Source organism: Notolepis coatsorum (genome assembly GCF_963971535.1).
Source record: "Notolepis coatsorum genome assembly, chromosome: 13".
In the NCBI taxonomy this organism is placed as follows: Eukaryota; Metazoa; Chordata; class Actinopteri; order Aulopiformes; family Paralepididae; genus Notolepis; species Notolepis coatsorum.
Window position 1 is genome coordinate 66,405,706 of NC_140177.1, and position 13,229 is coordinate 66,418,934.

General features: G+C 41.0%; 1 protein-coding gene across 1 annotated transcript in view; it reads right to left on the reverse strand.

Moving 5' to 3' along the window:
* mpdu1b (mannose-P-dolichol utilization defect 1b) overlaps nt 1-13,229 on the reverse strand; it is a 49,909-nt gene that overhangs the window by 34,353 nt on the left and 2,327 nt on the right. The window lies entirely within an intron of this gene.

Genomic DNA, 13,229 nt, shown 5'->3' on the forward strand with positions numbered 1-13,229 from the left:
CTCATTCTGGAGCATTCTATGAAAATCGTCTTTTAGTGGAATATTCCACAACGTTGATATTCGTCGGCCTTTTTATGAATCGTTTTCAAATAAACGCTAGATGATCAATATTATACGTGCACGCACGCACATTACGGCCGCGCACTGATAATCGCCCCGTTGATTTCCTCTCGGACTTTTACAATGAAACCGAAAGAAGACATTTCACAAAACAGCTTATAACTTCATCAAACTTACTCCGATTATCCTACCACTGATAACACAGAGTCCTTACCTGACATCAGATGGTATCCAACTGGTATATTCCAATTCCTGATCACCATTCGAAAAAATCGATAAGTGTATGGATCCAACGCGACACAGTAGATCTCTATGATCCGCGGGGATCTGAGGCTCCAGAATGAACTGTGGTAACCCCGGCTGGATCAGTGAACTGGAAAATGTGGAGTACCGGATTTTTTTCCCCATTCATTTTCATTGAGTCCATTCCAAAATCACTTATGTCATCTGGGAGACGACAGGGGGCGCTTTTTTCCACAGTGATCGTCGGCGCCCCTCGGCTATACTCGGATAGGCTCGGGTGATGCAATAATTTTTCAGATCGCAAAAAAAAAAAAAAAAAAAAAATCCGAGAAATCTCGTGAGTGGCTAGCAACCACCTATAAAAAAACATGAGAAATCTCGTGAGTGGCACTGAAAGAGTTAACACGTATATATATACACGTGGTTGGCCCTTTAACCCTTTCAGTGCCACGGACGACATATCTCGTTTTACCCATTGAGTGCCCACGACGACAAATATCGTTTTATTTTTTTATTAGCGATCTGAATTCATATTTCATCAACCGAGTCTCCCGTTGGTAAACCAGCCCCTACAGGAGCTCAGATTGGAAAAAAGCGCCCCCTATCGTCTATCCCTGTGTAACTGCAGGTCAGTCGCTTAGACCTGGGATCTGTAGGGGTGGAGCCAACTGGCTCCTTGTGCTGGCAAGCAGTCTGCTCAAGAGGGATCCGATCGCGGGACGGAAATCGGCCTGGAATATATATTTACAGCATCCAAAAATCAATCAATAAGCGTGATCGATATTTGGAATGGCGATCAGGAATTGGAATAATCTTTTTGAAGAACATCTGATCTAAGGTATGGAGTCTATGTTACCAGTCTTGGGGTAATCGGAGCTGTATTCGCTGAGATAACAGCGTGTCCCCTATGTGTGATGTGCTGTGATCGCTGATGAGGAAATAAGAGAATCGATTTTTCAGCTCACGTCTATAGCGTGCATACGTACACATATACTATCGATAATCTAGCGTTTATTTGAAAACGATTCATAAATAGGCCGAAAAATTACAACGTTTGTGTATTCTAGAATATTCCAGTAAATGTCTTTTATCATGGAATCTTTATATTTTCCTTGAAAACGAGGGCTTTTCAAAATGCTATAAAACGAAAATGAACCGATAAAAAAACAATCAGTTTCGACAATGTTGACTGCAAACGAGTCATTGATAAGCGACGGGCAGATTAAATCAACGTTAATCAAAGGCACTGAAAGTGTTAAGCATGGCGCCGAAACACGTATATATACGTGGTTGGCCCCGAATGTGTTAAGAACTTCTACTCATGCACAATAGAGAGCATCCTGACTGGCAATATCACCTCCTGGTTTGGGAATAGCACCGTACAAGATCGTAGCAGACTACAGAGAGTGGCCCGTTCAGCCGAACGCACAATTGGAGGTGGGCTTCCCACTCTCCAAGACATTTACAACAAGCGTTGCATGGGTAAGGCTAAGAGAATAATCAAAGACTCTAGCCACCCAAACAACTGCCTCTTTGAACTGCTGCGGTCAGGCAAGCGATACCGGAGTCTCATGGCAAGCACAGAGACTCAGAAGGAGCTTCTAACCCCAGGCCATCAAGGATGCTAAACGACAATAACACTATGTAACAAACCATCAAATACACTCACAGCACACACACACCCACACTCACTTTAAATAAACAACTCAGTGTAGCACCCACTTTAACACACTTTATATTTATTGGTAAAGAGATTTGCACTACAACTCATACCTCATTACACCTTACCCTAAATTGTACCGCATCCCATTTCTGCATTGTACTGTATATTGTATTGTAACTCAGTTACCCATTTCCCCCCCCTACTCTGTATTGTATATATGTATATTGAACACTTTTGCTTGAACACTTTTGTTTACACTTTGTCGTGGAATATATTATCATGTCCTTATAGATCTGTGTTGAGATATCATGTTATACAGCGTGACTTTCAGTGTGACCAGCTTGACTGGTTAATGTGTGTATGTCTCTTTAAGAAGACTCCAACATCTCCTCAGCCATAACAGAAATTGTTGTTGCTTCCAGTGACTGAGAACCATTTTTGTTTACCTTCATCATCATATCTGATATTATGTTACGTCTGACAACTGTGTATTTAACACATGTCTAAACAGAACTCTTGGTCAGTCTATGGCCAGACGCTAATGTGTTAACATATTGTCTCCGACTATAAACTGTCCTTTCATTTGTGGCCACGGTGAAATAAACTCTTATTATTATTAATAATGACTCAGAATGATTTGTAACCGGCTCATCGTTTAGGTCCTTTAATATTTCCCATTACAACTCGTTACGTACTTTTGACTTCTATTTTATACGTATTATACTTATTTATTTTTATCTAGCACACCACTCTCAGGAGCAGAACAGAAAAAAGCATTTCATATAAAAGTATTCTGTATTTTTGTATAACACCTAATAAAGAAACTTGAACTACCTCCCCCCCACCTCTCCTCTCCCTAGAGCTCAGGGGAGAGACTGATGCACCGATGGTGTCAAATCAACCAGTGTCTCTTGATTGCCCACTCTGTGGCTTTTGTCTCTGGAACAAAAGGTTTGCAAATCTTCTGTGAATAAAACAATACAAAGTTACTGTATGTGATGCAGGAATGTGTAAATGTGTTGGTGAACAGCCGTTTGCTCTGCGCCTCCCCTGTCCCCTCCTCCCATTCCTCCACGGAGAGCATGCCTTCACTGACGCCCAATTTCCTGAATGCGATTTATAAATATAAATTGATCAGTTTTAAAAGTTGTCGTGAATGAATGAATGACCTTTATTTATATAGCACCCTTCACAGCACGAATGCACAGGGTGCTTTACACTACAGCTCAATATAAAAACACAATAAAAACAAAATCAGAAATAAATGACAACAACAACAAACAGCAGTTAAAAACAGTGAAACCAGATAGAAAAAGTAGAATAAAAGAATTTGGATAAAATCATGAGTCACTAATTAAAACAAAAACTATAAAACAGTGAGGACAAGAAAAAAAGTGCCTATGCATGACCAAAAGCCTGTCTGAACAAATGCGTTTTTAATTGTTTTTTTAAAAGAGTTCTCAGAGGGGGCAATTCGCAGGTCCAGGGGGAGAGCATTCCAGAGCCTTGGTGCTGTCACCTGGAAGGCTCGATCACCCCTTGTTTTAAGCCTGGACCTGGGGACCACCAGGAGGTGCTGATCGGCAGATCTGAGTGAGCGGGTGTTGGTGTAGGGATGGATGAGTTCAGTGATGTAGATGGGGGCCTGACCGTGAAGTGCTCTGAAAGTGAAAGTGAGGACTTTGAAGTGAATTCTATAGTGTACCGGGAGCCAGTGCAGGGATACCAGAATGGGAGTGATGTGGCATGATATTTTTGACCTTGTGAGTAGCCTGGCTGCAGCATTTTGGACCATTTGTAATTTATCTGTGGATGATTTGGTGAGACAGGTGAAAAGTGCGTTGCAGTAGTCAAGCCTAGAGGAAATAAAAGCATGCACGGACAGTTCTAGTTCAGAGTGAGATATGATGGTGCGTAGTTTTGCAATGTTTCTGAGGTGAAAGAAGCAGGTGCGTGTGAGTGTTTTGACATGTTTGTCTAGGTTCATGGCCTGGTCGAAGACAACACCCAGGTTTCTCAGGTGGGGACGTATGTTGTCTTTAAGGGACCGCAAGTGAGTGGCCACTCTAGCTGCAGTCTTTTCAGCTGCTACGATCAGCACCTCCGTTTTTTTTGCGTTTAACTGGAGGAAGTCACTCCCCATCCAGCTCTCAATGCCGAGCAGGCACTCCTGGAGAAGGCTGAGTTTCTCCAAGTTGTCGGGTTTAAAAGAGCAGAGTAGTTGTATGTCGTCTGCATAGCAGTGGTATTTAATGCCGGTGAAATTATTGATGAGGAGGCCTAGGGGAAGCATGTAGATGGCAAAAAGGAGTGGTCCTAGCACCGTGACATGGTATGACAAATACAGTTACTGGTAACTCGCAGGCATTGCAGAGATATTGAGGAAAAACACAAAATCGCATTGGCTTTTTTTCTATCTCACTTTTCTCTGTAGACACACACACTGTTCCAAAAATGATATTCCCACTGCTAAATTAATGACCATAGGTAGTTTTTATAGCTTTAACGATCAGACACAGGGAAACTGCTCAACCAGACGGTACCACTCCTCATTCCTAATTTAAGCTAAATATCACACATTTTACATCTATTTATCATTATTATGTATGAGGAATTCATTAGATAATAGTTTTAGAAACAAAATCTTGAATATGGGCCCATTTTAGTTTGTAGGAGAAACGTGAGCATAAACATATTTCCCCCCCTGCAAATATTATGGGCAGCCTACATATATTAGATTGTACAGGCTGTGTGAAAAGAACACAAACAAGGCAACTGGTTAGAGCAGGAGGGAAGGTTCTAGAGCTGTGAATCTTCACTGGCCTCACGATTAGATTACAATTCAGCTGTCCATGATTCGATTCGACGATGCAGCTCAATAATATACTCAATAATATATTACATCCTCAATTTTATAATCTATATTACTGCACATGGCAACTTTTTCATCAATTAATACAAGCAGTCAGATAAATTAACTTTTATTTAGAAAGTTCTTAAATCAGAATGTAAAAATAAATGTCTTTACTAGTGTTGCATGATACAGATACTAGAAAGGTATCTCGATACCCAGCTGTTAAAAACGGTTCAATACTCCATTTTATTAGTATCAATACTTTTAGAATAGCCTGATGCTGGGCGGCTGGGTGGCGCAGCGGAGATTGCGCTCGGTCTCGAATCCGGGTGTCAGCATTGCCTCCGGCTTGGGCCGGCCATCATACTGGCTCAATTGGCAGAGCCAGCGGGTGGAAGTTGATGGGTGGGGATTTGGACGTTGTGGACAGCGACTCCTACAAGTCAATTGGGGGACGCCTGCACAGCAGAGACAGGAAGTAGCGGGGGTAGTGTGAGCCTCCCATGCGTTACACCTCGCCACTGAGAGTCCGCGCTGGCAAGTGAAAAGATGTGACAGGCTGCCTCCTCGTGTACCGGAGGGGACGCGTCTATTCGAATCCTAACGCATGTATGCTTCCGCGTTCGCGTTTTGCGCTCTTGATTGGCCACTGCTGTTTCTGGTGCGATCTGATTGGCCACTGACGTCCAATCGTGTGACGCGCCCATTTCCGCCTCGACCAGCAGCAAACTACCCAACGCCTAGTTTATCACTGGTTAAGCTTAGGCGACTCTTTCGAAGTTGGTTAAGGTTAGAGTTTGGAATCAGGGCTGGCGTTCTATCGCCCTGCTCTAAGACAAACTCTAACCTTAACCAACTTCGAAAGAGTGCCTAAGCTTAACCGGCGAAAGAACTTGCGTCACACGATTGGCGCAACCAGAAACGTCAGTGGCCAATGAAAGCGCAAAACACGAACGCGGAAGCATACATGCGTTAGGATTCGAATAGACGCGGAGGGGACACGTGATGAAAGGCTTCTATCCTCCCTACAACTGACCAGTGGGGGGCATAGTGGAGCAACGTTCAAGACAGGGGAGGGGAGAATTGGAAAACACGAAATTGGGATGGGAAAATAAGGAGAAAAAGTGGATAAAAAAAATAATAATAGTCTGATGCTGTATTTTCTATGAGTTGAGTGGATGCATGACCAGAGCACTAGCTTTAATAATATATTTGATTTGTAGGGCGCTTTATAGTTGTGGAGCAAATCCCAAAGCACTACATTGTAAAAGAACATAAGCTAGAAAGAGAGTAAACATTTTTATTTTAATAATCGATTATGTTGTCACTGCATCGATGCAGAATCGTCCACCAATAGTTTGACTGAACAGTATAGACTTAGTCCATTAGTTTGACTGAACAGTATTATAGACTTAAACCATTAGTTTGACTGAATAGTATTATAGACTTAAACCATTAGTTTGACTGAACAGTATAGACCAGGGGTAGGCAACCCTAGGCAGGCGGGGGCATTTTCATAGGCACAGGGGGCAGCAATTTTTTTTTTTTTTTAAATATTATAGTGAAATATTTTGCACTGTTGTCGCATGTATCTTGTTGAAATCCTCCCACAGGTTCTTTTTACTACCACATATTTAATTGAGACCCTTTATTCGTTTATTATTTCAATTTAGCTGGAAATACATTGCTACATCATTCAGTAACATTTGCAGAGCCTTATAACAAAAACATTATTATGGTCACCATTGTGACCAGTGGGATTGGGGCGCAATGTGTATGCGCATGCGTGTGGACTGGAGCACGTGAGAGTATAAAGAGTCAATTTTTTTTCGAACTCTTTCTCACATCACAACAAGAAGAAGACGAACTCTTTCACAGTGTGGTGTGCGCGCACTGCGCAGGCAGAACAAGATGTCTTTCAGTAAAAATGTAAGTACCTATTTCGCTATTTTGGACATTAGGTTTGCTTATCAAGGCCACCACAGACCACCTGTGCAATCGAATTTAATTAGCTAACTGGCTCTCTCTTTCTCTCTCTGCTATCTTTACTAAATATAAACGTGCAAGTACATGGTGTAGTAGGACTGCTATCTTTACTAAATAAACTTGCAAGTGCATGGTGTGTATAGGACTGCTATCTTTACTAAATATGTAAAAATGTAAGTACCTATTTTGGACATTGGGTGTGTTGCTTATCAAGGCCACCACAGACCACCTGTGCAATTGAATTTAATTAGCTAACTGGCTCTCTCTTTCTCTCTCTGCTCTCTCTGCTATCTTTACTAAATATAAACGTGCAAGTACATGGTGTAGTAGGACTGCTATCTTTACTAAATATAAACTTGCAAGTGCATGGTGTGTATAGGACTGCTATCTTTACTAAATATGTAAAAATGTAAGTACCTATTTTGGACATTGGGTGTGTTGCTTATCAAGGCCACCACAGACCACCTGTGCAATTGAATTTAATTAGCTAACTGGCTCTCTCTTTCTCTCTCTGCTATCTTTACTAAATATAAACTTGCAAGTACATGGTGTAGTAGTAAGCCATCTCCAAGTGGGCAAGTGATGTGGTGATTAGAGGCACAACCTTTTATTCATATTTTGAAAGTAATTATATTCTCTTTTTTCCAGGACCACATAACGATACGAAGAGGCCAGTCACTTCCACCAGTAGTGGAATGCAGATCCTGTTGCAGCAACTATCACTGCCCGTTTTGTGCGCCTTCCCTTTTCAAGCCTACCAGACTCGGCAAAGTGCAGAGCCATTTGCAAATCCATTTTTCAACAGTAGTTATCCATCAAGGTAAAGTTAGACATTTCTCCCATTGCCTCTGGCAATGAGCATAACTGAGCCGACGCATACGGTGGTCACATTATGCTTTTATTACTTTTCATGTTTGTGTTACAGAATACACTATACACAAATGTGGATTGGACTGCAGACAAGGCTATCACTACCACTGCCCCTACTGCCAGGCAACAATTGTAAGAAAAAAAAATGCTTCGCACCATATATTATCATGCAAGCCCCTGCTCAGATGTGGATTTGACTGCAGACCAGGCAGCCCAGACTATCATTACCACTGCCTCTACTGCCAGGCAACATTTGTAACCAAAATACAGGCTTTGGTCCATATATCATCATGTAAGAGCCAGCCCTCCCCTCAACCGACTCTGCCATCTCCTCAACCGACTCTGCCATCTCCTCAACCGACTCTGCCATCTCCTCAACCACCTCTGGCTGCAGAAACATCCCCAAGTCGGGCCAGAAGGCGGCCAGTCATTCAAAAGAAGTGTCCGATGTGTAAGATTACCATGAACACCAGAAATATGAAGAAACACATCGAAAGGAAACACACGGATCAAACGCATGACATAACAGCAAGGCATCACCTTACCAGTGAGTGCATAGATTCAAAGAATAGAATGTTCATAGTATTCAAGTCATTCCAGGGGGCGAGTACTCCACTGCATGTCGTGCAAAAATTTGGGGTGGAAAACATTGATGTTGGTTGTGAGTCACAGGAGTGCCAACAAAATATGAAGTTGGCATGGCTGAGTGGATTCAACTCCTTCAAGTGTATACATCTGAGGTCACTTGACTATTGCACATCCAACGCTCCCATTGAAGTGCTAGCCGAAGAAACGCTCTCTAGGATGGTGCAAGAAAAATGGTTTGGTGAAGATAAGAAGAGAGACTGCCTTAATCATCAAAGCCTAGCCGTAGCCCAATATGTACCACTTTCTGTTTTTTCTAAAATTGCAATCCCTCCGTCAAAGAAGTCCAACAACAACTGGTAGGCAAATTTCTACAAATAATTACTTTCTATGTAAAACTACAAACAGTGCTGTATATGTACAGTTTATTCCTACTCCTATCCAAGCTCCGGGAGGGTCATCAAAGAGAAGTCGCCTATTCTTAGTCCTTGCCCCACAATGGTGGAATAACAAAAAGAAAAATGACATGTGAAGTATGTTGTGTGCCAGGTTTAAACAGTGCTGTATATGTACAGTTTATTCCTACTCCTATCCAAGCTCCGGGAGGGTCATCAAAGAGAAGTCGGGTCATCAAAGAGAAGTCGCCTATTCTTAGTCCTTGCCCCACAATGGTGGAATAACAAAAAGAAAAATGACATGTGAAGTATGTTGTGTGCCAGGTTCAAACAGTGCTGTATATGTACAGTTTATTCCTACTCCTATCCAAGCTCCGGGAGGGTCATCAAAGAGAAGTCGGGTCATCAAAGAGAAGTCGCCTATTCGATGTGTAAGATGTGTAAGATTACCATGAACACCAGAAATATGAAGAAACACATCGAAAGGAAACACACGGATCAAATGCATGACATAACAGCAAGGCATCACCTTACCAGTGAGTGCATAGATTCAAAGAATAGAATGTTCATAGTATTCAAGTCATTCCAGGGGGCGAGTACTCCACTGCATGTCGTGCAAAAATTTGGGGTGGAAAACATTGATGTTGGTTGTGAGTCACAGGAGTGCCAACAAAATATGAAGTTGGCATGGCTGAGTGGATTAAACTCCTTCAAGTGTATACATCTGAGGTCACTTGACTATTGCACATCCAACGCTCCCATTGAAGTGCTAGCCGAAGAAACGCTCTCTAGGATGGTGCAAGAAAAATGGTTTGGTGAAGATAAGAAGAGAGACTGCCTTAATCATCAAAGCCTAGCCGTAGCCCAATATGTACCACTTTCTGTTTTTTCTAAAATTGCAATCCCTCCGTCAAAGAAGTCCAACAACAACTGGTAGGCAAATTTCTACAAATAATTACTTTCTATGTAAAACTACAAACAGTGCTGTATATGTACAGTTTATTCCTACTCCTATCCAAGCTCCGGGAGGGTCATCAAAGAGAAGTCGGGTCATCAAAGAGAAGTCGCCTATTCTTAGTCCTTGCCCCACAATGGTGGAACAAAAAGAAAAATGACATGTGAAGTATGTTGTGTGCCAGGTTCAAACAGTGCTGTATATGTACAGTTTATTCCTACTCCTATCCAAGCTCCGGGAGGGTCATCAAAGAGAAGTCGGGTCATCAAAGAGAAGTCGCCTATTCTTAGTCCTTGCCCCACAATGGTGGAATAACAAAAAGAAAAATGACATGTGAAGTATGTTGTGTGCCAGGTTCAAACAGTGCTGTATATGTACAGTTTATTCCTACTCCTATCCAAGCTCCGGGAGGGTCATCAAAGAGAAGTCGGGTCATCAAAGAGAAGTCGCCTATTCTTAGTCCTTGCCACACAATGGTGGAATTGTCCTAATAAACTAACCTACACTGTAGCACTCAACACTTTATGAACATTGTTACTGAGACGAAAGTTAAGTTTACTCTATTATTACTAGATCTGGTATGTCTAGATGTAACACTGTATGGGTACAAGTTTACTCTATTATTACATGTCTAGATGTAACATTACTGTCTATGTATAATGTACCTATGTAAACGAGACGAACCCCCCCCCCCCCCCCCCCCCCCCCCCATTCGCAACTACTTGTCCAGACCACTTATACTTGTCCAGACCACTTATACCCGTCCAGCCTGGCTCTGCGGCTCTGCAGATACCCCCTATTGTCCAATTCACCCTCCATTCACATCCTGGTGTTCTCCTGGTGTTCTCCATTAGGCCTGTAGGTGGAGCTATGTGTCCAAAAATGGATGGGCAAATGTGAGTGAAATGGTTGCACTGTATGCAGCTGTTTGTCTGCATTGCACCCCCCCCCCCCAACTCAGATTTAGGGTTGATACAACCACAACCATCATATTAATATTGTTAATAATAACAATAATGTAATAATGTAAAAATTATTAAAAATACCCAATTATGAGAAAAAATATTTACGATGCATGGAATATTGTTGAGGCACACTAGTTACAACTATATTTCAAACAGGCACTCCATGTCAAAAAGGTTGCCGACCCCTGGTATAGACCATTAGTTTGACTGAACAGTATAGACTTAGACCATTAGTTTGACTGAAGAGACCATTAGTTTGACTGAACAGTATAGACTTAAACCATTAGTTTGACTGAACAGTATAGACTTAGAACATTAGTTTGGTACCCGTTTCCGTGCAAGTGTGTGTGGCTAAATGTGTTTGCATCAGTGGCGTCGTTAGCCCTGGGCTTCCGGGGCTATGTTTTTCTCCTAGCCCCGGATCTAAAAAAAAAAAAAAAAAAAAAAAAAAAAAATTTACATTTTTTTTTCTTTACTTTTTTTACCTTTTTTTTTATGTCAGCATCCCCATTGTCTGTGCTGAATGTTTGTTAGTGTTTGGTATTTTTTGTTGGTTTTTAGTACTTTTAAAAAATTTTAGTAAGTAGTTTTCATTTGATCCTATAATTCTTTCATTCACCGATTTGTGGACTTTTTATTTTAGTGTCCTGAAAGGCGCCATAATAAATCAAAATTATTATTATTATTATTATTATTATTATTATTATTATTATTATTATTATTATTATTATTATTATTATTATTATTATTATTATTATTATTATTATTATTATTATTATCATCCAGGAGGGAAACGACACTTTAGATAGTAGGGACTGCATCTCTGCCTGTCCTGACCAGGAAACACTTTGCAACTGTGATCTCCTCTGGCAATAGTTGGATATTGTAATGTGTGGCGAGGGGTTGCAGCAATTCCACTGAGAGAAACTGGTCTGAGGCTGGATAACATGCCTGTATGCCTCTCATAAGTTGTTCTCCAACTCATGAGAACCTGCTCTCAAGCTCTTGCAGCATTCTGTCGACGACTGGATAGAACAGTCTCTGTCTCAGCTGATCTCCTGAGCTGAGGTCTGAGCTTGTGCCACAAAATGACTCAACTACATACTTGTCCATCCTTTTCTGCTTCCTCCTTTGGCTGGTAGTATGTTCCTCAATCCAAAGGCCATTACATATGGCCTTTGTCCTGTCATACATGTCCACTGCCATCTCTGAGGTGCGATAACCTTTGAGTGTGTCCTGCACTGTGCTTTTAAATAGTACAGATATTGAAGATGTGCACTTTAACGCAGCAGCACCTGGAGCCATCCATACCCATGTCCAGTGTCCTATAATAAGCTTTAATCGAACCTCGGATAGTCCGGTTGGTTTGGGGTGGTGTGAAAGCTCATTCACTCTTGCAAGTGAACCCTGCTGCGGTTCATTTGAGATGTGAATGCAAAGCGGACCAAAGGCAGGAAAAGACCCAAAAATCGAATCTTTTTTTTATGAGAAGACTGAAACATAATTATGTATATAATGAAACACACCCTTTTTTTTCGATTGCCTAAGCATGATTTTGAAAACGGGGCCCGGTGTTTCAAAACACACAATTAGCACAACCACACACACAATTATCAGAACACCTCAGATCCTTTGCTAAATTAAACACTTGTCAAAACCATACACTAATTTTGTTACCATATGAAACACACGTTACATAATGACTTAATTCTGTTTGAACCAGTTACACACACTGCTGTGCTTAACCTAAAACACATTTAGCTATTCTACTTCTCAGTGATTAGAGTACTATAAGTGAAGTACGCAGAGAATGTGCAAATATACAATAAATTCACCAAACACTACACAAGACCAATGCTGTAGACTGATGAAAATATAATTTATGTATCTACATATACCCAAATCAATGATGCAGACTGATGAAAAAAATAACATTTTCTCTCCATATACCCAAATCAATGATGCAGACTGATGAAAATATAAATGTTCTCTCCATATAACCAAATCAGTCAACATTTCAACATGGAGAATCACAACAATACATGTCCCAGTTTTCATGCTAATATGTGCATAACACTGTAAGCTCAGCAAATATCAGACAAACATAAAATACTGTATCCAGTACAGGTTAAAATTACAGTAACACAATTTTTTCTTTTTGAAAAAATGTAAACAGAAAATACTAGACATTATCTCTTTGCCTAGCTGGATCTGGCAAGCATTTTTTTGTTGTGATTCTCCATGTTGACATGTTGACTGATTTGGGAAAATGGGAGAAAATGTATATTTTCATCAGTCTGCATCATTGTTTGTCTTGTGTAGTGTTTGGTGAATGTATTGTATATTTTCACGTTCTCTGTGTACAGTACTTCACTCTCTTTCCATTTTGGTTGAAGACAGGTGAACTCACCTGCTGCATTTTTATAGTGCTTAACCCTGATTGTGTATCTACAATTAAGCAATGGTGTGTTTGTGCATCTGATGGCTGTGTTTAACCAATTGGCTCATATGTGTGGTAATTTGACATTCTGTGTCTAATGTAATGCAAGTGTGTTTAGTGTTTTGCAAATCACTGTGTGTATTGTTTTGCAAAAAGTGAGGCTGACATTGTAGGGGTGCAAATCTGGGCCTATATTTTGCTCCTTGAGTGTAA